This window comes from Protopterus annectens, chromosome 9.part0 (assembly GCF_019279795.1).
Source record: "Protopterus annectens isolate FY-2018-M chromosome 9.part0, PAN1.0, whole genome shotgun sequence".
Taxonomy (NCBI): Eukaryota; Metazoa; Chordata; order Ceratodontiformes; family Protopteridae; genus Protopterus; species Protopterus annectens.
In genome coordinates, this window is record NC_056743.1 from 1,267,166,006 (window position 1) to 1,267,192,573 (window position 26,568).

The 26,568-nt window shown below is 37.3% G+C and overlaps 1 protein-coding gene across 1 annotated transcript in view; it reads right to left on the reverse strand.

Moving 5' to 3' along the window:
* Positions 1-26,568, reverse strand: part of LOC122811987 (carabin-like) — a 1,241,323-nt gene that overhangs the window by 1,164,823 nt on the left and 49,932 nt on the right. The gene's annotated exons all lie outside the window — the stretch shown is intronic.

Sequence of the window (26,568 nt, forward strand, 5' to 3'; positions counted from 1 at the left end):
GAGCTACTGCACAATGGTACCTCCTATACTGAGCCAACAGATATTGCCAGTATACTGGCTGACAGTTTCAGTGCCAACTTTAGCCACCACCCCAAATGACCAATTACAATATCAGTAGATTGCCAGGCACCCAGTATTACTGCTGCACAGGTTAAAACAGTACTGTCCGAGGCCAGTAATGCAGCTTCTATGGGACCTGACAATATCCCTGGTTGTGTTCTACATGAACTACAAAGTGAACTGACACCTCACCTGTGTGCCCTGTTCAATCACAGCTTCACCTCAGGCTTTGTCCCTACCGAATGTCGCACAATGGAGGAGCGACTACAGACCCTTGGAACTATTGCCCCATTAGCCTGACAAGTCTGATATGCAAAGTTATGGAACACATCATCATGGACCTAATAAACAAGGATATAGGGAATCTCCAAACTCTGGATCCCACACAGTTTGGCTTTGTGAAGGGTAGATCATGCCTGCTCAGCTGGGTCGACTTCTTTGAGTCAGTCACCAGAGCTGTGAATGAAGGCAAGGTGGTTCATACAGCCTTTCCTGATCTGGCCAAGGCATTTGATACCATTACCCACTCAGGAATCATAGAAAAACTCACTAAGCTTGGCATCAACCCCTATATCACTAGGTGGGTTGAAAACTGGCTCACAGATAGAACCCACAGTGTGAAAGTAGCTGACTCCAAGTCAGACTGCTGACTAGTCACAAGTGGAGTCCCACAGGGTTCAGTCCTGGGTCCTCTCCTGTTTCATATCTACTTCTCTGAAGTCCAGGCCAACACGAAGGGACTCTGGCTGACAAAGTTTGCAGACAATTGCAAGTTGGGAGCTATTATTAACTCCCCAAGTGATGTTGACATCCTATAAAATGGCCTCACTGAGACCAACGACTGATGTCAGAACCATGGCCTTAATCTCAATGCCAAAAAAATGTGTCATCATCCCCTTTAGGAAAACCCCGGTTCCCATGAATTACCACATTGATGGTAGTCCACTGAACACAGAAGGCATTATAAGAGATCTGGGAACACAGGTTGACAGCAACCTCTCTTTTTATCACCACATTGCCACTGTGGTCAGAAAGTCCTTCTATGTCGCACATCTCATTACTGAGGGTTTTGCTTTCAGGAGGAAAGAGATCATTGTCTCCCTCTACTCTTCCCTTATTAGGCCAATTATCGAGTACAGTGCCCCATTTGGAATGTACCTCACTAGACACCTGCAACAACTGTAGAGGTCACAAAAGTACCTCATAAAGAGGATCCTAGGCCTTAAACACTTGTCCTATATGGACAGAATCAAAAAACTCCAACTATTATCTGTCTTATATCGCCTGCTTTGAGGCAATCTCTGCTTGACTTACAGAGCCATGTCTGACCCAGCTCTGTTAGAAATGCTACATCTAAAGAAATCCCAATCCCTCCGCACCACATGCTCCAGGAACCTCAACCTCATTACCACAATTAACAGAACATGCTGGAGGGACAGGTTCATAACCCAGAGACTGCCCATGCTATGGAACAGACTTCCCATACATGTCAAGCAGAGCACCTCGCTGACCTTCTTCAAGAGAAATCATGATGAGTGGATGGGAAACAGAAAATTCACCCCGGGGGTAACTCCAGTGGCTCTACTCAACAGAGGCACTGGAAACTAAGGTCGGGCAGCACTATGACAGGGTATTCCTATGGCTAGGCTTGTAAAGGCTCCAGGGCCATTAGCCTAGTACATACCTATGAACCTATACATTTGTAGTGATTGCATTCAATGTGTGAATAGGAAACAACAAAACTGTCAAGCTCTTACCCAGTGTGAAACTGTATTACATAGGAAACATCAGTGCATATACTACTCTCTATATCTCTGTGCAACATATTTTTGATGTCTTGTCTGTTGTGAGGAAAACACTATGTCAGTGCTGAACCAATGTGCTGCTATTGTGGATGCACAAGACAACACAAAATCAATGGGGAGAAAATACAGCAAGTGATGGGTGTTGCTTTTCAAGTACAATATTTATTTGTGTGATACTGTGTCACTTGAGGTAAATAGTGGTGGTTGTTGAGTATGATAAGGAACAACTGTTGTTAATAAATATATATGCATCATGTGACAAGGACGGGCCCCTCATACTTGAAAAAATAATCATGTATGATCTGAGAGGTTTCATTGTTTGGAGTAGTAAAGGGGAGTTACATGGATGGGTGAAAAAGGAGTCAGACTATAGGAAAGCATGACTGACAGCTAAGATAATTTAGTTGAAGCTTTGTTAAAGCATGCTGTGTACCTGTTTATGTTTATCATTGTGAGGAAATAAAAAGCAGAACTAACTTTATAATTTGTAATTAGACACTACATGTGACTGTCACATAAGTGTTTCCACTCCTGTTTACTGATCAAAATGCCATAAAAGTGATACTGGATGGTGTTCAGAAAGAGCATTTTCAACCACACTTTTAACTAAAATTATGACAAAATAAACAGAGTTTTTACAGTTTGCTTGATATTCTCTACATGGCACAGTTAATTAGTAGGACTGTGCAAGTATGCTTAGAAAGTATAATAGAGAAGTCACTTTGTATTGTAAGGGGAAGTTGCAAGTTTAGATGCTGATGTTAGGAAAAGATGAACTTGTGGCTTAATGAGACCTCTGCTGATACATGGGAGATGGTGTCTGATATTTAGAAATTCAGAAATATTCGGATAGTGTTGTACATTAGTTGTTATATGCTGTCTTGACAGTGTACATACACTGCTTGGACTTTTAATTTTGGGAGTGCAGTAGGTTAGTGATGGTGACATATTTCCTATAATAAAAGGCTGGGTTGTTGGTAGAACTAAAATGCTAATGGGTGTAAAGCAGGGTGACCTTCTAAGATAGTTATGATATTGGTTTGTTTGTACATTAGCATAGTAATGATGAAGCTGGCTACTATCAGGAATGAAATGGTTTATGGGGGTAATAACATCTGTGTCATATTACCTTATTGGAATAGTACATAAAATCTGTAAAATCACTGCTTGCTCATATTTGACTGCAATAAATGATTACTAACGACTGGTGTGCATTGTTTTAGGGAATGTCTCTCCTCCCCAATGCTGTGAGACCATGGAGTTTATATACGTTCACAGAGGCCTTACCTCATAACAGGAGGATCCCACAAAATTAGCCGTTTCAAATTTCTCCTTTATTCTCTATGTAACATGCAGCTTTCAAGATTGTAGGAGTGCGCACTTCCCATGAGAGGGTTGGTGCTGCAATCTCTCATAGTAGAAGCAATATTCATATATTGCAGCAGTGTCACTACTAATACTTATTTCCAAACCAATGAAATCACTAACTGGTCAATCACAACTAACCCAACTAACCAGCTCCCCAAGTACACTAAACAGCATTCTCAGAAGAGTGCCCCTCACTCCACCTTACTTATATATATACTAGCTCCATGGGGAAAAGAAAAACACACTGCAAGAATGAAAACTGCACCACAAATTGCAGTCTTGCTGCTATCATTAAAACAATAAAAATGGTGTTAGGAAAAGTTAACATTAATAAAATATATACTGCTAGTCAGTTACATGTCAAAGATATGTAGGGAAACCTATACCAGATGGTTCTTTATTTGACATTTGAGTACTGATGAGTCTGTTGTGTCAGTGGCTCAGTATGCTTGGCCTAAGTATTAATAGGCAGAAATCAAGACAACGGTAGACAGGGGAAGGGTGTTGATGACAAATGTTTTTCCCTTTAAGTACATAAAGTTAAAACTGCTGTCTTTCATTTCAGTTTATGTCACAGATATTAAAAGGTAGTAGAAAATAATGAATGTTACTACTCTCTGAGTAAGGAAATGCACAGGAGAGAAAAACTACTGTAGTTTTTTTTTTTCAAGTAATTTGTACAACAGGCTGAAGCCTATTAAAAATACATTCTATGGCAATACTGCAGGTAATGTAAGTTGGTCATATCCAGCAATAATTTATACACTTTTATATTCATATAACTTTTTTATTTTATTTTATTTTATAGTTTGATAACCAGGTAAATGAGCTGGCCTACTGAGCCTTTTCAGGCATGACCCAAGTACAAAAATATATTAATTACAGTCAAAAGTATGTATAGTACATTCAATTTGAACTTTGTAATAATGAGTTAGTAAAACAGTAAAAGTTTATAATACAACAAATTGTAACATAGCATAATATTTACACAAGAAAATGTTGAATAAATGCTGAAGACTGAACAAGTTGGCCAATTTTAAAAGTTATAAGTGTAACTTATTTATGCAGTTAGGTGTTTTAAATGTACCAATGCAAGTAGGATGATTAGAGTACCTGCTGTAAAAACCTGTCCAAGTTAGCCATCAGGTACATGCCTTAATAATCTGCTCTTATTAGCCCAGGTCTCTGAAGTAGGTGCACTTATTTTCCTTTTGGACATATAAATGTTTCTGTAGTTTCAAGATTTTTCACTTCAGTGGGTAGTTGATTCCATATGATGGGTCCTAGTCTGCAGAAGGCTTTTTTCTCTGGTGACTAGTTTAAATCTAGGTCTAATCACCAGAGAGTTCTTTCTTGTTTTTTTTCTAAGGGAATACTTTTGGCCTCTGATTTCGAGTAGTATTTTAAAGGGAGGATATTAGCCTTGTGTTAGAGTTTTAAATATTAGTGCACTTAGTAGTTAGGTGTCTCTGTTAGTTAATATGCATCCAGTGTGCCTTTTCCCATAAGATGCAGTGGTGATAGCTTAGATCTGCAGGGAGAGCAAATCTAAGTATTCAGTTGTTTTCTGTAACTTGGATTGGATTCAGTCAGCTGCAACTTGTGCTGAGTGAAGAGCAATCATGGGTACTGTGTATTCTATTTCAGGTAAAGAAACAGTTTTGTCTAAGGTCATAGTAGCTGCTGGGGGGAAGGAAAGACTGATGATCGATTACATAACTTTAGTTTGTTTATATTTTGGTTGTACCACACTCTTTGTGAATAATGAAGTTCAGTGTCAGGTCACGTTTTACACCAAAGGTATTTTTGTTGTGCAACATTTCCTATAATGCCCTCTTTTATGGTTACTGCAGGTGGGGAGGCCAGTTTCTTTGAGGTAGAGAAAAGCATGGCATTTGTCTTTTTTTTAAACACCTTAACATATAATTGTACATATATTAATAGAGAAGAAAACAAACCATATGAACATAGTTTTCCATTTATACACATTATACATTGTTTTCTTTCCTTATAACAACTATCTTTCAATCATACATTACATAAATTGTGCACTGCCTGCCTTCCCTTAAACCTCACTCCTCCTCCTGAACATTATTCTGATTGTACTGTTACCATAAATTACATGTGTTTCTTTGCAGTTTGTTCCTTCACTTTTAAAGATCCCTTTTCCAATCGTTCTATCTCTTTTACAATATTCAGTACTTCAAGTACAGATAGTTTCAATTTTGATTTCGATTTTATAGTAATTGCTTTTGTGTCAGCCAACAAAACTAAACTTAATAAGGTCTTACTATGCCTAGCAATTCATATTCTGTGTACCAGCTCAAAAGAATCATTTCCTTAGTTAGCGCCATTTTGTTCCCCCAAATATTTCTGACAGAGTAACTGAAAGAATTTTTTTTAAATCTGCCATCTCATGACGCTCCCAAAAACTATATAATATCATCTGTAATGACCATAAAAAGAGGAAAGGCGGTAGTATTACGTTAATATTTCCCAACAACTACCACATTTCCCCTTACAACAAATCAATACCAAAATTCAGTTCAGCAGAGCTTCTTATTACTTTCCTGGAAAGAAACAATTATAAACAAATATGTACTACTGTTCTTGGCATCCCTCCTGGCGACAAAGCTGTACAGTAAGATATCCTACATTGGCTATCCATAACAATTCCACAAGAAAAAATATTAAGAGGTGTGTAAATGTCAAATTGGTTGGATATACACTCTAGCCCCCCTACATCAAGCATGAATGTATATGGTTTCACACGACTAATTAATAGTTCCACATATTATAGCAAGACATCAACTTCCCAAGTAGACTGGATCCTAGTATCAGACCAAAGCAAATATACCACCACAAGTACAATGTCAGACTCTCTCAGTGACCATCTCCCAAACTATTCAACTAGAGATCTCACACATCTACTTAAACAGCATGTTCATAAAACAACACAAAACACTTCCAAGTTCAATCCAGAAATGTTCTACTACACTATCATCTATTAACTGGAACTTCCTAAAAATCCTCCCCTTAAACGATGTTGTAAATAATTCAGTACAACTTTCCTGAATATCCTAAATAGCCTTGCACCTCCTAGAAGAAAAAGATTGAAAACAAATAAATGCAATTTGGCTATCTAAAAATACTAGAATGCTAATACTAATGCAGCATACAGAAAAAGCATGGAAAGAATGGCAAAAATGTAAAACCCCTCAATATCTTGTAAACTTCAGAACGCTTCGCAATTTACTAAAAAGCAAATAAATGAAGACAAAAAACTTTGCTATAGAATAATAGGAAACACAACCCTAAAAATTGTGGACAGCCATTAAAGAAATCTTGCATCCCGTACAAACATTCAACCGTAACCCCTCTCCAAATAACTCACCATTCAAACATTCAAAATCACAATACAACTAAACTATTATTTCACAGATAAAGTAGTATTTCTAATGAAAGATTTTTCAACATCTAATCCTAACCTTGTCTGACTGTCACACACCACCGCATCCACTTTCACCTTCAAACCTGTACCCACATCCTGTATAAAACTTCTCTTAAACAAACTCAACCATGCTCTACTTTAGTTGATGATCTTCCAAGTGAGTACTTTAAAATAGTAGCCAATAGCATTGCCTATCCTGTCTCAATCCTTATAAATAGGTCAATTTAGGAATCCCACACTCTCTCTCTGGAAAATGTCACAGATTATTCCTCTGCATAAAGGAGGAAATTCAACAGACATTATTTGCTTTAGACCTATAGCAATCATATCCCCCTATGCAAAATACTTGAAAAATGTATTTTAAAAAACTTGCTAAACTATCTCCTGCAGGAAGAGCTGCATCCCCCACACAGCATGGCTATCATCCTTCCCACAGTACTAACACTGCACTTCTAACCTATATAGATAATGGCAATAAAACTAGAAATAATGACAAACCATTCCCCTCCTTAATTCTAGACTTGTCTAAAGCCTTTGATACAGTTTTTTCTCAGCAAACTTCTACCTTAAATGTCTGCATTAGGTCTCTTTCTCAGCCCACCCTTCTATGGTTCAAAAGCTACCTATCCAATACGTATCAGTCAGTAGAACTGTACTCCACCCTCTCTCCACACCTCCCAGTCACTCAGTGTACCACAAGGCTATATTCTTGATCCCCTCATCTTTAACATTCTTGTCAACAGCCTCCACACATCCATACAACAGGCCTCCCTAATACAGTATGCAGATGACACCACACTCATTTGCAGATCTGACAATATGGTACATCTCCAAAAATTACTCAGGAACCTTTAACAGCCTATGAAACATTGTTCTGTAACTCACAACTCATGTTCAACCTTAAAAAAACAATCTATTACTTTTTTAAAGTCCTCTCTCAATAATACATCCACTGAAGTCACTTCTCATAGAAAATTATTAGGGATGATGGTGGATAATAATCTTAAATTCGACCTGCATATATATAATTGCATAAGAAAAATTCAACAAAACCTAGGGATGCTTTACAGAGCCAAAAACTAAACAATGCAAATAAAACTACACTTGCCACTACTTATCTCCTCCTCACACTTCTTCTTACTAACCACCAGGCATCACAAAAATAAAAAAATTGAACAATACTATAAAAAAGCTGCTAAAGTTGCAGCAAATCCTCCCTTCAGAACCCACCATTGTACAGCACTAGAAAGCCTAACTATATCAGAACTACTCCATCTACTAACATAGCCACAGCTTCTTTCCAAATATAACATTATCCAGCATTCATCTGCTTTTCCCATACTAAATAACATTCCCAGTCGGTCACTACAATCCGCTGACCAAAAAACTACTGTCAGTCCCCAAACCTATCAAATCTGCTTGGCATTGTGTATACTCGTACCATGCTGCTAAGGCCTCCTTACCTGCATCCATCAGGTCAATATCCTCCCATCCTTCAAAACCATTCTGAAAGACTTCTTAGCCTAACGTTGGCTCTGTTCTTGCTCAACACCATGATAAACTTCATCTCTAAATATGAACAAGTACTTATTCCTACCTTATACCTCCTTACTCTCCTTTCTTCATTCACTTCTTTAAATCTATCAATTTCTCTCCGCTAGTTTTCTCTCTAAATGTAATACACAGCTTTTCTCTCACTTCATATTGCAATTCCTGTTTGTATTAAAATAAGATACCTTTAATTTCTGTATAAATTGGCTATAATTTCTCTAAAAATTAAATCACTGTCATATAACATGTATCCATTTTTAACTAATGTTTTCAGATTATGTTTACTTTGGTATAATTACTTAAAGTGTAGATGTTATTTGTATTATTTTTGAAGACTGTAAAATTATCATTCTTCTGTTTTGTAATACAATGGAGTTTTTCTCCTGAGCCTTTGCTGAATATATACTCCTACTCATTCGGAATTTCCTGATAATCAACTGTCAATAAATAAACACATAACCCTCTGCTCGTGTTATGTATATGAGCCTTATTATTGCTCTAAAATATTCTTTCCAATCAGATAATCCTAAACCACCTTGTTCTAATGGAAGGATCAACTTATCCCACTTAACTCATGCACACTTTCCCTCCCATATAAATCCCTTCAACTCTTTATTAATTATTGTCCATAACTGTTCCTCTGGTTGAAAAAAAACTGTGCTTTATTTGTATAAAAAACTAAATAAATAAATACATTTTACTGCATGTATCATACTACACATATCCTTAAATAAGAACTTCCAGTTTCTTTATTTTTGTATTATCTTTTGTATGCTCTCTTCCCATATATCCTTAGCTGCCATAACAGAAGCCTTTTTAATCCATACTCCTAAATACTTCACCTTGTCATGTCCGCATAAATGTGGGAATTGCTGAACCAAGTCATGAGTGAGTACATAATTTACAGCTATAGCTTTACTTTTATCTTCATGAATTTTATATCCTGAAAAGACATGAAACTGTCTGAAAATGTTTCACAATACTGAGATATCCTGGCTGGGTCTCAAGGGTCTTTACCCTCTGTGGATAATACAGCCACCACAGCTTTCTTCCAAGATGATGGTGCTACCCTCCTTTTACACTACTATTAAACAAAATATTCCAGATCTTTATCACTTTCTTCACTCCTAATTTATAAATTCCAACAAGAATACCATCTGTCCCTTGAGAATTTCCTACTAATTGATTATACATCACCGTTTTTATCTCATCTCCTCCTATCTTAACTGTTAGCTGTTGAGCCTCATCTTCCTCTAACCTTGGCATAATTAAGTCTTGCACAAATATTTGTGGTTTCCATATTCCTCTGCTTTATACAAATTTTCATAACATTTCCAAGATATCTCTGATATGTCTATAGGATCTCTGGTTATTTTTCTTGTCATAGGCTCCCTAAGTGTAGCTAAAACCCTTTCTACTTTATGTTGCCTAAGTTGCTGTGCTAAAAGATTTTGTGCTCTGGAGTTGCTATCAAAAATAGTTGCTTAACAGCCATTTTTCTAAACTCATGTATATTACCGAAATACTCCCTTATTTTCTTTTTCACAATCTGCAGTTGTTCCTCTTTTTGCTCTGCGAGATTCTCCTAATTCTGCAATACTTTAGCATTTGTCAGCCCTTCTAAATAATTCCTATTAGTTTTTAACCATATCTCTTTCTCTTTTATTTCTACCTTGTTTTTAAACTCCATTTTAATTCTATCCCACAGACCAACTATTCTTCCTTTGAATACATTTCTATCTTCCCTAATATTTTATAATTTCTCCCATACTTTTAATCCTTCCATTTTTAAAGGTAGGTTGAAAAGTGCCAGTGTCTCATTTCTACTTCATTATTCTGTATTTCGATCTTAGTTTTTTCTGGTGCATGATCTGAAATAGTTATTGAATGTGTGCCAAAGCTTTCAATTAAATGCACATGTTCGTGTGAAATATAATTTCTATCCAGTCTAGCCCAGTTATTGTACCTTGGAGAATAAAATGCAAATTCTGTCAGAGTTCCTGCTACTGAGTTCATGTCTTCCTTACCAAATATTTTCATACATTTCTTTAAAAATCTACCCTGCTTTATTATATTATCTCTTCTAGGTCCCCCTGACACATCCTCACTATTGCAAATCAAGTTTCAGTTCCCATCTATAAGTCATATTCCCTGCTGACAGCTTATAATTTAAACTTATATAGCTACCATCCCTCTATTGCATGGAACAAACTCCCACTAGAAATAAGGTCTCTAACTCACCCCAAACAATTTATGCTAGCAGCCAAAGACCATTTTAAAAAACACTGGTCCTGCCATTGTACTCACCCTCCCTGATTATTACCTACCTTTTATAGTACAGTCAAACTAATTTACTAAAACTTATCATTAACTACTTCATCCTATGCTTCCTATGCAACCTTCAAGACTTCTTCTATACTCTTTTCGTGGTGTCTTTCGGCTTTTCCCGGTTAGGGGTCGCTACAGCGGAACTCCGGTCCGCTAATGATCGGCAGTAAATTTTTATGTACTGAGTTGCCGGCTCTGATGCACAACCTTCAATGAAGGTACACCCATTCACGCATGTCTCCACACAGAAGACACTCTTGCTGAGAATCGAACAGGACAACATCTTACAGTGAGGTGACAACACTACTGCAGCACCACCACCACAGTACTCCCTGAAATTCTTATGTAACCTTTTCAGTTTCTGCTACTCTGCATACAAAACCTTATATTTACTCAACCCTCTTTCTAAACCAAAACATACAACTTATTCTACTTTAATATTCTCCTTTTTTGTTTATAGTACTGTTTTATCTTTCAACAATATACATGTATGTAGCTTACGTATTTTAACTACCAAAATTCTCTATTGCTATTTTTATTGAAATGTATCTGTATTGCTATTTTATTGCATTGCATATATTTGGAGCTTTTCTCCCCAAGCCTCTGCTGAAAAAGAGCAATAGCTCAGCCGGACACTCCCAGTCAACAAATGTAAAATAAATAAATAATAAATGCAATTTATATTTAGTTTTAGTTATTTTTGACTGGGTTAGTCCTGCCAGGCTAGTTAGCCTGTTTTCAGGGGAGATCTGAGGTGTTATTTATACTGCTTGGGGAAATTTTACCCCTACACATTAGGAGAGTGCTTGTTCCAATCCTAGCACAGTGGTGGCTAGCAGAACAGCACTCAAGGAGATCCAAGATGGTGGATAGCACACAAGCAATCTCCAGTGCAGTGTTTGAAGCTCTACAGAATTCTGAAGAGCTGTTTCAGTAAAATGTGTTTGTTTCATCAGAAACAAACATTCAAAACAATGATGGATGTTTTCTTACAACCCTCCAGTTAGGAGGGTTGCGGGATGATATTTTGGATGAAATTTTTTTGCAGAGTGAGAAGGAAAATGGAAAAGATGTTTCATGGAGTAAAATTATAGACAAAAATCCAACTGGAGGAATCAGAAGACATTTTAAAAGAAGAATGTCAGAAGAAGAAATCATATGATGAGACTGTTAAGGAAACTGCAGGGAAATCAATAAGAGATGAACAGAGAAAAGAAATGTCAACAATCAAAGAAAATTTATGGTAAAAATTCAGAACAAAGAAGAAAAAGAAGTTGACAGATATGACATTTTGGAAAATTTAATGGTCCCATTGGGATTGAAGACTCTTGAGGTAACAGCTTTTATTCTTATTCACAAAGAGACATTTTGTGACATTATTTTTGAGATTGCTTCTGTTCTGGAAAGTTTTTTGGGGGTATATGAAAAGAAAAAGACATGTAATCCATGGAACTCTTATAGGTTCATAAGTTGGTACTAGGCTATCGGCCCTAGGGCCTGTACAAGCCTAGCCATAACAATTCCTTGGCTATTTCTTCCTACACTGTTTACTTCCCTGGACCCCTGTCTAGCAGGGTCATAAGTGGTTAAAGAATTTCACAGAGAAACTAAAAGAAATATATGTTCAATTTTAAGTTGAAAAAGATACATTTAAGCAAACTTTGTAAAGAAGTTATTGATATTAGAAAAGTGTATGATAACAGAGGATTATGGACTGCTGGGTGGGACTTTCATATCATACTGAAAATGGAGAAGGAACAAATGTTCATAACTATAGTATGATAAATTTAAAAGGTAACAGAGGTGTTGTAAAATACTGGGGCCAATCTAAAACATGTTTCTTTTCTGTAAAAAAGATGATCATTTGATAAGTACCCTCACCTTTTCTGCCCTATATGATCTTGGTCCTTTTCTGAAAGAACTACTTAGGTCTTATGTCCAGGTCATCTGATGAGGGGCTGCTAGCCATTCCAGGGGCCCAGCCTGAGACTTCTGGCAGGGTTTTGTTTGCATAGTGGCCTGGTCCTTTAGAATTAGCTAGTCCCTAATTTCAGGGGCGGCTCGTGCCATTGGACTGCAGGACTGCAGCCTTCCCAGCAAAAAGATGGACATTTTGCATTACATTATAAAAAGTAAAATAATGTATTTAAATATATTTTATTAGAAAACTTAGAAATCACGTTGTGCTGCTAAGCGAGTCTGCAAAGTCCCGGAACTCGAACTGTGCATGCTCATTGAGTTCCGGGTTTTTTTTTTTATTTTTTCAGCGAACGTCTGGAAATCTGGACTGCTGTAAAAGCCGTCTAGATTAAAAAAAAGGCATCGGTTTGAAGCCCAGAAGTCTATGCGGTTTAACCACAGAGTAAATTAGAAGGGGGTTCAGACTGCCACGTCGTTAGGCATGTACATGACATGGACGGCTGGACTGCTACTGATTGGTTCTCACTCTCTTCTCAAAAAAGAGAGTGAGAAACAATCAGTAGCACTAAGCACACTACTGTATGTTACGGAATATGGGGGATAGCTTAGGACTTTAAAATTAAATGCAACCTGTTCTTGGAAGTAAGTACTGTGAGAAACTATGCTGTTCTTGGTGGAATAAACCACAGGGAGTGTTATGTTTTCTTTTTTTTTCAAGCAAAGTGGGTGGGTTGTTATTTTGATTTTCGAGTGTGATTTTGTGAAAATAAACCTGTGTTTTTTACAGAAGTCCTGCCTCTCAGTGTCTTCTTGAATTTTGAGAAAGAAGACATTTTAAGTGCAGAATATGTGCCATCAGCAAGCAAACTATTACAAGCATGGCCAAATAAATGAGCGCATCACCTAACAGAAACAGGAAGCCATTTAGTTCATGGAATGGAAGTGCAATGATGTTCAATAAGGTTAGTGAGGGTGACAAATCTTAAAAGTTTTGTTTTCTGTTGTTTGTGAGACAGCAGTATTATTGTCAGATAAGGGGCAATAATGAGTGAGTGGTACTCAGTTTTTCAGATTAATATGTGAATAGTTATGCCTTTTCTAGCACCTGGGTTAAGAAGTTACAAGAGACTCTAGGCTATTTTTCTTACAGTAGTACTTTGATAGCAGTAAGCTCACTATAATTACAGAATGATAGTGTGACATCTAATATTCTCCCAAAATATTGTCGTCATTTAGTAAAAGGGAGTATACAACCAAGTGGGTTAGCAATCTTGGGTACAAAAATATTAGCATATATTTGAGATGGTAAAAAATAGCCATAAGAGTAGTGCATTTTGGTTGAAAACCCTACTATCTGCCTAATAGGAAACGGTCTATGCCCATTGTTAAAAATTATTTTTTTGGGGGGGATAACAGCTGCTTTCATTCATTCATTCATTCATTCATGTGTGAGTGCATGTGTCAGAGTTTGTTTGGATGCCTGAGAGGTAGCAGCAAGTGATACCAGTTGCATGTAGTTCACTTATCTTGAGAAATGAATGCAGTGTAGTATTTGTATCCTTGGATAGTATTAAATTAATCCATATCTTTCTAAGGGGCGAGATGATTACTTTTATTTAGGCAGCACAGAGATTAAGTAGAAAAAAATAATCCTTGTTCCGAGGATAATGACTGCAGACCACCTTCCATCAGTGCCTGCAGGCTCAGTGCCTCACCTTTCAGCAACCATTAAAGTCATCTCATTAAAAATGTAGAATAGGTATACATGACAGCTCATAGTCAGTAGTGAGCCTCTAGCTGAAACCCCTTGGGGCAAAAATGGGTAAATAAAGTATACCTCGGATAGGTGATACTGAAGCAGGTTGGAAAGATGTGTCTTCTACTTTTTCCAGTAAAATTAAGCTTGTAGCAGGTGTTGCTAAAAATAAAGCCTGGGTATATTTCCAAATGTAAAACAGAAAGTGGGCATGACTGAAGTAGGAAAAGAAGAAAAAGGTTGCTCTTAATACCAGTACAATGGTATGTGTAGTACTGTATCCTTACTCTATAGGCCTGTATCTCACTAGTCATTAGGAAATTGCTGGCCTGTGTCATTTCTAAAAATACCCTCAGTTGTAGTTGCATACAGCATTGGGTGCTGCCATTTGACTTATTAAATGTCCTTTGATTAGTGCAACTTGGCTAAATAGTTAGCTGCTTATACTGTCTTATTCTTGTTGTTCATCTGTTCTAAGCCTCTGTCTTAATACCTTTATATAGCTTTTTTGTACTATATGGCACTATCTTTTATAGGAATTAAATAAATCATGTCCTAATGGAATTTATGACTGTGTCACACAGTGCTGACTCATTAGTCTCTCACAATTTGTATTTGAAAATAATAAGGCAGTACTGCTTTGTTTGCTCACCTTGAAAAAAGTTGTTGCATTTTGGCTGAATAATATATACCTGTTTTAATTAATCTCTTAACCCCGAAACTATGTGTCAGGGGTTTAACTCATTTAACAAAGGCAGGTAGAACCCACAGAGCGCATGTGTGTGAGAGTCGGGTATAACTGGTGCAGCCGTTGATAATGTGCCCACTGTTGTATCAAACAGTAGTAGCTATTAAAGTGGGGTTTGTAGAACAGACTATAACAAAGACATGAAGCATCAACAGTCAGAGTATGGCTCACAGAAGGCCTGCAGATCATTGTGCTATACAATGTAAATATCATTATGTCAGATAATCCAGTTATATTTTCCATTGTATTTTGGGATATATATTAATTAGAAGGATGATACCTCTCTTAACATAGCACTGTGTTGTTAAAAACACTGCCATAAGAAATTCTTGTGATTACTCTCAATTATTCCCACATCTGTCTATATATGTTAAAACAATGTAGTGTGTAACAGACAATAAAGTACAGTAGTCTGTTACATTTATCAAGAAGAAAGTCAAATTAATGGCATTTTTAGCAAATGTTATAACGGCAGGTTCAACAGCTTTAGTAATGTCAGTTTAAATTTTGTCAAAGATTCACCTGTCAGATTTTTTTTCACGTAGGTATGCCACACCATAGTTTTTGTGTTTTAGTAATAATGCAAACAGCTTTTGTGAGGCAAATGCTCTGAATGTAAATGTTTTCTTACTGGAATGTTAGTAACAGTAATAATTTGTTACATAGCAAAATGTATAGAGATGTTTAAATGTTACAGTGCGCCTTCATTTCAAAATGTTTGATTTTTACTACTTAGCAAATTTATAAAAATATTTAGTTGCTACAGTGAGTATGTAGTCTAAAATTTTTGATTTGATTGAGTTTACATTTAAACAGTGTGTCACAAATGCATAGTAGGGTATAAGCAGGTAAACAGAGTGAATATTTACACTGTGTATAATTTGTATTCAGGTGATTCTTATAGGGTATAATATGGTATACTACTAACATATTAGCACTTGAGTTAAAGATGTTAAGATTTGCACTGGGTGTGACGAGGGTGGACAGGATTAGGAATAAGTATATTAGAGGGTCAGCCCAGGTTGGAAGGTTTGGAGACAAAGCCAAAGAGGCAAGATTACATTGGTTTGGACATGTGCTGAGGAGGGATGCTGAGTATATTGGGAAAAAGATGCTAAGGATGAAGCTACCAGGTAACAGGAAAAGAGGAAGGCCTAAGATAAGGTTTATGGATGTGGTGAGAGAGGACATGCAGGTGGTTGGTGTGACAGAGCAAGATGCAGAGGACAGGAAGAAATGGAAACAGGTGATCCTCTGTGGCGACCCCTAATGGGAACAGCCCAAAGAAGATGACTAACATATTAGCACTTTCAGGTTATATGCACTGTAACATGATTGTATAGTTAAGATGTATGTTATACCGTGTTATGCGTATGAAGCTTGAGTGACCAAACATAGTGCAAGTATAACACAGAATGACTACCATTCTAGCAATGTATTAAGGCTTTCATATAGGTGTTAAGGCATGTTTGTATTTCAGCGCTTTTTGTGTAAATGCCATCTTTTTTGTTCAATTTTGTTAGTATAAATGTGTATTCTACGTATTTCTGTGAAAGAAAGGAAAACAGAAACCACCTTGAGGTCTGGTGGCAGATGCAGGTCTACATTTTAACAGCTGAGAGGTACGTGCAAATTGCTTTATAGACTTAGGCATATCCAAACCTCTCAAATGTCCCTGATTTTGGCTCAAAATGTTGCTCTTCCCCTAACAATCCCTCCATAAAATGGCAATTTTGGAAGAAAATGTGGAGGGTTTACAATTAATAAATAACTGTAATAATCAGAGTTATAGATTACTTTTATTTCAGAAATGCATCTAGATTCTTTTGTTTTGTCAGCTGCTCAAGTTAGCAGTGCTAATATTAAAACGTGTCCCTTCTTTGACAGGTTCCCAGCTGTATTGCATGGCTATTTTATATTTTTGCATCACATTTTTGGTCAGTTTTTCACAAAATTGTGGGGGTTTTTTTTGGCAAATTAGTGGCAAATCATTAAAGAGTGAAGTTAGAAAATAATGACAGACATTTCTGTTTCAGATTTCATACCCTTCAGAAAATTCATACTAATGCAATACCTACTATTTATTTATCTTTCTAAGTTTATAAGAGCAATATTTAAAATTGTCCTTATTCTTGGTCCTTTGTCCCACTTCTATGTATGGCTTTGTCCAGATTTCTTGCTCTGAGGTTGAGTCATATGACAAATGTGTCAGGGCCATCACAGTCAGTCAGAGACATTTCAAATTGTGACATACTTGTTGCACCCCACTCCCCCATGTAGTGACTCTGGATGTGTCAAAGCAAGTCAAGGAGCAGTTATGCAGTGTAAATGTGCAGAGTATCCCCCCCATCCAAGGTAGACACAAGTACTACGGTGGCTTTTCATTTGTCCTTGATTTTGCGGAATGTTCTGGTTTCTGTCATATTTTTATACTGTTGATTTAGGCTTATTATTATTATTCAGAAAGTGCCTGTTGCACTGTGTTTAAGTAGCAATGCTTTAATGAGCATCAGGTAAGCTTGTCTGAGATTATAGGATGAAAGTAAGCTTTAATAAACATACTGTCAAAGAACTGCCAACACTGAAAACTTACTTACATAACTAGATAACATATAAGCCTTGGGTAGTGAAATGCATATGGTAGTATTTGTAATAAAGGACAGGATTACATTATTTTAAGAAGCTTATTACATTTGTTGGAGACTTGCAGTCATCTTTGCGGCTTTACCTGTAAACTAAACAGAATGCCAATCTATCGTGTGTGGGCTATAACCTGTGCAGTAATCCTTTAAGCAATGTATATTGAGCTTGTTTCTTGTTTGCTTTTCGTTTTTTACTTTGATCATATTTTCCCCATGAAACAAGTAGATAGTTGTTGTCAGGCAGCAGGTCTTTTTTGGATAAGAAACATTTTTACAAGTGGGGGTATCACAGCGATTGCTACTTTCAGCATGTTACTTGGTACTTTAATAAACATGAATATAAATTATAATTAGAACTGCAGTGCAAGGAGAAGTGGTTTGAGTTGAGTGCTGCTTGTTTTTCTTATACTTGAGTTTGACTGGCATTCCAGAAATGTATTTAAAAAGTAATTTATTTTTTCATGCCTTACAACCTTTTTGTTTCCATCTAGAAATTAAGTAAGCTGTCATGTAGCCAATGCATTGAAATATTTTTTTTCTTCTACACTTCATTTTGTCTTGATTGGACTCTCATAATGATGGTTTGGCACCCAGGGCAGTGTATTTAATTAAAGTTACAGTTTTTGTGGTTTTGAGCATAGCTCCTCCCCTCACTAGTTGGCTGCACCCCTTCCCATTGACCCCACCCATTCACCTGCCTCCTGCAGCCCCCCTTTGATTTGAAGTCACCAGCCGCCACTGCCTAATTTAGGCATGTCAGACAAAGTCTTCATTTAGGATGTTTTAAAGCATCTACTGTGACTCTGGCAGGGCAGGACTATTTATTCCACTTTTAGAAGTTTTTACTTTTGAGGGCTGTAGTAAAATCTTAAATCTACAGACTGTGCTATCATAAATTACTTTACTGATGGTTTTAACACTCATTTTTTATATGCAAATGCTTAGGTGACAGCATTTTACTACTTTAATAAAAAATAAAACTTATTTTAAAAGAATAATACACACCATGCAGTTTTTATGTGCGCTTTTATCTGTTTATCCGCAGTAGATTTTCTCTTCCATTGAAACATTCTGTTATATAAGAAGGGTGGGATAAAGGCTATAGATTTTCAATTGCATCTCTACACTCTTGAAAAATATGTACCATGCAATAAGTTTATGACCACCTCTATATTCAAATTCAAATTCAAGTTAATTCAAATCACTAGTCACCGTACAAACTTAAAATACATGGCAATAAAACAAAATTATGAATAAAAGACAAGCATTTGAAGTTAAAACTAACATACAACACAAGTAATCAAAATATATTATACGAGGAAGAAGGGAAAACACAGACTGAGAAGGAAGACCTAGTCAGGCATCATAAACTAAGTCAAATCAATGCATTTGTAAAAAGCTGCTTATAACTAATGAGTGCGGGAGACACTAGAGTAGATTTCATGACATGGACTTTAGCACAAAAAGGAATGAGTATCTGAATGTCCAGTCATGCCTCTAGAACCACTAGTAGTCCCAGAATGGCTGAGCAAAGTCTGGGATATCCAATAAACTGGGTCAGTTGCTATCCCAGATAGATGGACCCAAATCCTTTAGGGCAAAATAAACCAGGATAAGAACTTTAAAGATAACACATTAACTGGAAACCAGTGCAGGCAATGAAGATCTGTTATAAAGTGATGGAAAAAAGGAGTGTCAGCTACATAGTAAGGGTGTGGAGGTCACTTACTGCAATCAGTCGTTATCAGTCTGTAATCTCTAGGCATTACAATAGCCTAAACAGGACGCTAACAAGGCATGCACCATAACAGGAACATTTGCAGACTGAATAAGGAACACAATAAGGGGGAAATTCCTAACATGGAAGCAAGATAATATGAGGATGCCTGAAACCTGACCCTTCAGAGGTTTAGCTTCAGATATCATTCCTAAATTACACATCTACCTTTAACATCAAACTGTAGAGGGCACCAACTGTAAGTTATATTCAGGGTTAAAGGGCAGCTGAATCCCATGCATTTGGGTGAAAAATAATAAGAAGCATCATGGTTGCATTAGGCTTCAAATGATTTTTGACCCTCCATTTGTGGAAGTATTCCAAATCCTTATATAATTTGATAATGGCTCACCTAGACTACTGCAGTAATGAATGGCAGAACTGTGTGCCATTAGCATAACCATGATACTTCAGACCTCTGTCCCAAAATAATGTAGACTAAGGGAAGAATATACACAATAAAAATAAAAATGGACTCAAACTAAAACATGAGGAACATCACAGACAAGGGGGTATGAGGAAGAGGAGGGATGAACTCCTACAACTACTACCTGACTTTGTCTGGACATGTAGGAGGCAAAACAGGCCAATAATAATCCTGTAGTACCATAATGCTATCTAAATTAAAGTTATGTACTCACCATAATGATGGATCTGTGTTGTCTGTTTCCAGCCTTCCTCAACTGATGGGTTTTGGATCCATCCTCGAATCCATCTTTAGTCATTTTCTTACACTTAGGATATGTAGCTCAGGCTCATCCTCTAACTCACAATTCCCTTCTATCTCGAACATCACCTCAGACTGAGTTTGCCTACCATACCCTAAAGGCAAGCAAATCATATATATTTATATACACATACACACACACACACGTGCGCGCACACACACACACACACACACACACACACACACACACACACACACAAGGGTCTGGTTCAGTTCGCCGAAAACACATTTCTCCGAATGTTATTTCAGCAAGACAAATCGCCAAAAGCACATTTCGCCGAATTTCATTTCACCGCAAATAGTAGTGACAATGTATATGCCCTTTTCCCCATTGTAGTGCGATTCTGGAGTTAGAATATATAGTTGGGGGGTGTGGGGGCACAGCCCCCTACATTGGGGGCTATGGATTGCGTAGCCCCCCCACCTAGCTTGTTTTCAACTATGCGTTTTCTGTTAAGAGGGTAAGTACTTTTTAATCAGGCTCGTTGGTGGGGCTATGCCCCCAACACCCCCAACTATATATTCTAACTCCATGATCGCACTACAGTGGGGAAAAGGGCATATACACTACCACTACTATTTGCGGTGAAATGAAATTCGGCGAAATTAATTTTCGGAAAAATGTGCTTTCGACGATTTGGTCTTGGTGACATGAAATTCAGCGAAATGTGCTTTCGGCGAAATGAACCAGATCCATATATATATATATATATATATATATACACATATATGAGTTCACTTCTAAATCTTGAAAGCTCATAATCTTGAAATTCAAAATACTGAATCCAAAATCTTGAAAGTTCAAAATACTGAAAACTCAAACTACTGAATTTCATAATTTCGAAAAAAACAGAGTACAGCAACACTTACAATATTCCAGCACAACTACATAACAAGACATATTACTCTTCTCCAACTATAAGCAGGGGGGGCTAGCCCCACAGCGACTCCACACCCCCTGCTACTTAAATATATCAAGTCCAAGATTGCACTCCACAGAGGAAAATGGAAAACATACCATTACGTGCTTCATGAATGCCTCTTGTAACCTTAGTTATGTTCCCTTTTAATTTGGTATACAACAACATAACTCATCTTAGTGTAGTAAAGTTTGATCTTAGAGTTGATATATTTCAGTAGCAGGGGGTGTAGGGGGGGGCGCTTTGTCATTTATTTGTTTCTTTATGTACTTCTGGTGGAGTATAGTAAGTGTTATAGCAAGTATTAGTATCCTGCAGTTTTTTTTCAATATTATGAAATTCAGCATTTTGAGTTTTCAGTATTTTGAACTTTCAAAATTTTGGACTCAGTATTTTGAATTTCAAGATTATGAACTTTCAAGATTTAGAAGTGGACCCATATATTTTTATATATATATATATATATATATATATATATATATATATATATATATATATATATATGTACACACACACACACACACATATATATATATATATATATATATATATATATATATATGGGTCCCCTTCAGATGGTCGAACTTTTAAAAGTTCGACTTTCATATGGCCAAAATCATATTATCGAACTTTTAAAAGCTCGACCGATCTGAATGAAGATCTCCATACAGTGTGGAACGGGATGATTTCCCATTACTGCAATGTAGTATGATCTCAGAGTTAGTATATTTAAGTAGTGGGGGCGTGGGGGGATGCAGGGGGGCTTTCCCCCCTTCGATGTTTCAAATGTTCGATCATATGGTCTCGGCTATATGAAAGTCGAACATTTGATTTGTTGATCATGTAAAGTAGACCAATATGTATATATATATATATATATATATATATATACATATATATATATATATATATATATATATATATATATATATATACATATACATACACACACACACACACACACACACACACATATATATATATATATATATATATATATATATATATATATATATTTATGTATTTATTTATTGACATTTGTTAACCGGGTTAGTCCAACTGGGTTTTGGCCCATTTTCAGTGGAGACCCAAGGAGAAAAGCTCCAGAAATGCATAAAATCAATTTTGATAAAGAGAATAGTAATAAAACTCAGGTTACATTCATACAGAATAGTAATAAAACTCAGGTTACATTCATACAGAATAGTAATAAAACTCAGGTTACATTCATAGAGAATAGTAATAAATCTCAGGTTACATTCATACAGAATAGTAATAAAACTCAGGTTACATTCATACAGAATAGTAATAAAACTCAGGTTACATTCATAGAGAATAGTAATAAAACTCAGGTTACATTCATACAGAATAGTAATAAAACTCAGGTTACATTCATACAGAATAGTAATAAAACTCAGGTTACATTCATACAGAATAGTAATAAAACTCAGGTTACATTCATACAGAATAGTAATAAAACTCAGGTTACATTCATACAGAATAGTAATAAAACTCAGGTTCCATTCATAGAGAATAGTAATAAAACTCAGGTTCCATTCATAGAGGTATCAAATACATGTAAGTAGACAATACAAAAAATACAAAAAATATTATTATGCTATACCTTTTTTTGATAAAATTGTGAATAAGGTGTGAAGGGGTAAAGTTTGCATTGCTTAAAAGGGTGTATTAGGGAGAAGGGGAACTAGATAGGGTCATGGCAGGGGCAAGTTCTGAAGTTGAGTAGATAGGTTTTTAGTTCGTTTTTGAAATGAAAGGTATGAGAGATGGAGCATATGTTGAAGGGAAGTTTGTTCCAAGCATGGGCAATAGACTGTTTGTAGAGCAGTTTGCCTACAGACTTTTTTGGTTGGTAAATATCAAGTAGCTGTTGATTTGAAGCACAAAGGGACCAGGGTGGAGTGTACAGAGAGATAAGGGAAGAAAGAGATGGACAGAATAAAGGTTTATATAGTATCGAGTGAAGCATGTGAAATTGATAGAGTAGACATAGTTGTGGAAGTTCAAGCCAGTGTAGGGAGTCTGATGCAGTGCAGTGATGTGAGTTATATGGGGAGTTAGTGAAGAATCTGTCAATTTTATGGTAGGTTTGTTGGAGTTTATTCATAGTGGTGGTCTGTATGTTGGTTAGGACTGGAGCTGCATAGAGGAGGGTGGGGAGGAGTGATTTTCCCAGGCTGAGTCTGGTGTCAGAGGTGACATAATTTTTGTTGCGATATAGTAGCCCTAGTTTTTGGTGGGTTTACTTTATAGAATGAAGTATGTGAAAGTTAAATTTTAGTTCATCATCAATGATGATTCCTAGCAGTTTGGTGTGATTATCTGGTAGGATTGTAGTGTTGTTGCGAGAAAAAGGAGGATTTGTGGTGAGAGAGAGCAAGTGGGGAAGAAAAAGTAAGAGTTTTGTTTTTTTGGGGTTAAGAATGAGTAGGTTGTCTGAAAGCCATTGTTCAGTGGTTAGTAGAGCTTGTTGGATTTGGGTGTGTAGATAAGGGATGTTGTTAGAAATAGATATGTGTGGAGTCATCAGCATACTGAATAAGGGAAGATTCTTTACAAGAGGTGTGTAGATCGTTGGTGAAGATGTTAAATTGTAGGGGTCCTAAGATGGAGCCTTGGTGTACCCCAGTGGAGATAGGAAGAAAGGGGGAGCAGGATGAGAGCCATTTGACAGATTGTTCTCTGCCAGATAAGTAGCTAGAGAACCTGTTGAGTGTGGGGGGTGATAGGAGAAGTTTGGCAAGTTTGGCTAGTAGAATACGGTGAGAGACAGTATCGAAAGCTAAGAGTAAGAGGCAGGAAATGTGTTTATTGTTATCTAAGGCTTTAGCAATGTTGTGAGTGAAAGAGAGGAGTGCAGTGGTAGTGCTATGATGGGGACAAAAAATGTGTTGAGTAGGGGTAACTAAGTTGTGGTTGAGGAAGTGTTTGAGAAGTTGGGTGTGGATACATTTTTCTAGCAGTTTGGAGAGTGGGGGTAGAATCGCGATGGGTCAACAGTAGGAAGGGTCAGTGGAATTCCCACCTTTATGCAGGGGGATTGTATAGAAAGATTTCCATAGATTTGGGACAGCAGATGTGAGAAAGATCTATTTATTAGTATGGTTATGGGATAGGCAATCAAGTCAGCAGTGAGTTACAGAAAGGAGGGAGGTAGGTTGTCTGTGGAAGGAGAGCATGGTTTGAGCTTGTGCAGTAGAGACTTGATATAAGCTATGGGAACTGGCTCAAATGAGAATAAAGGTGTTTTTTGGGAATTTGGAGGGTTGGGTATAGGAGTAGAGTTAGAATTGGTGGTTACAAGATTTTGGATGGAGAAGATAAGGTGTTTATTTAGCAAGGTAGCCATTTCGTCAGGGGATGTGTTAGGGTAGGGGGAGGGAGTGGTGGGCCTTCCAAGATATAGGATGTTGTTAATAGCTGACCAATATTTACGAGGGTTTGATTTATTGTTGAGCTGAGAGGAGGTGTAGTATGCCTTTTTGTCATTTATAATTTGTTTTTGGCTAGATTTCTCAGCTGTCTATATTTTATGAGGAGAGGTGATTGTTGTGATTTAGTCCAGTCTTTCCAAGTACTATCTCTTTGTTTTATAGGGGACTTAATTTCTTTGGTAAGACATAGGGCATATTAAGATTTAACTCTGATCTTCCTTGAGGGTGCTAGGGAGTCTAATGTACTCAAGAAGATGTTATTGAAAGTAGTTACTGCATCGTTCAGGGGAAGCTGTCGAAGAATGCACCAGACTATACTTTGGAGGATGGAGTTGAACTGGGATACATTGAAGCTAGATCGTTTTCAACAGTCTTTGATTAGATGGTGTATAGTGGTATGGGAGTTTTGCCTTAAGAGAGAGGCAGGGAGATGGTCACTGACAGAATCGGGTAGGGTGGATGGATGGATTGTGATAGTGTAGGGGGGCATTGGTGAGGATCCAGTCTATGGTGGAGCTGGATGTGGAGTTCTTGGAGAAGTGAGTGGGGGAAGAGATAATTTGGTGGAAGCCATGTAGGTGGATACTATGTTGGGGAGAGTCAGTGGAGAGTTTAGACCAGTCTATGTTGACATCACCGAGTATAAGGGTCTCATAAGGTATATTGTCAGAAAACCAGAAGAGGATATTTTCAAGAATAGGTAGATTGTTACCAGGAGGTATATAGATGGTGGCTATTGCAATTTTTTTGCGAGCATCGAGATGGCAGTTAAGGATTATGAGCTCTGCCACCCCTTTTTCTTTGTTTCATCTATCAGAGCGAAAAATGTTATAGCCAGGGGGAAGAATTTCATTGTTTGAGATTTGAGGCTTAAGCCAAGTTTCAGATAGGGAAAGGATGTGGGGGGTATTATGAGCTATCCATGAGTGAATTCTAGTGATCTTATTTCTTAGGCTTTGGATGGTAATGGAGTATATAGTTAAGTATTTGGATGACAAGGGTTTTTGTGACTGAGGCTGGGTAGACTTAGAAGAGTCCAGTGGGGACAGTGAAGGGAAGGTTTTGGTGGAAGAGAAGGGAGGGAGAAAAGAGGAGCGGCCAGGGTTAGGGTGGATGTCACCATCATGTAGTAGATTGGTAATGAGAGGAAGGTGTGTTGTGGGATTTAAGTAGAATTTGAGTAGTTTTGATTTTGCCTTGTGTGAAGGTTTAAGAATTTGTAGTAAGGATAGTTTATGTAGGCTTGAGTTAGGGGTATTAAACAGCTTTGGGGAGATATATAAGAGAAGAAGTAGATGTAGGGGAGCATAGGTATGGCTTGGGGGTGTGTATATGATAGGAGGTGCTGATTGAGAGTGAAAGGAGTAGTATAGATGGTAGCAGTAAATATTGCATGTTAGGGGAAGGGGTGTATTAGGTAGGAAGTAAGTGGGAGGAGATTATGATGTAGAGGAATTTATGATAATAGGCTTACCACGGATAAATTGGTGGGAGTGGTGGTGGGAAGGAATTGGAGTTTTATTTGCTAGTTGTACAGGAAGGGGAGGGATAGATAGGTATAAAGGAAATTGTCATGGGGTGGTTGGGAATGGGGGTAGGGAAGGAAGCAAAGTGAGACAGAGCGGGGTTACACCCACAAGGAAGGACTCAGAAAGCAATCAGGGAAGCAGGACAGATATGAGAGAAAGTGAGATAGGGGTTATTAGGTAAGAACAGAGGTATCTGGGCTGAAGATGGAGTAGGAATGTATGGGTTAGACACCTTAAGTCAAGCAGCAGGAGAGTAGTATATAGGGAGGGAAGAAAGTTGTGGCAATAGAGACAGCTTTGTTAGAGAGAAACAGATTGAGAGAGAGTATTTGGTAATCATGTGTGGGCAATTCAGTTTAGGGGTGGTTGTATACACAGGAGTAAAAAAAAGATTAGAGGGTGGTGGGGAAAGAGATAGAAAGTCTGGTAGGAAGAAGGAGAGGACTTTAGGGTGCGATCACCAGGTGAGATACAGCCACCACAGGGGCAAATACAAGATAGCTGTTAGCAAATATCATACACAAGTGAGGT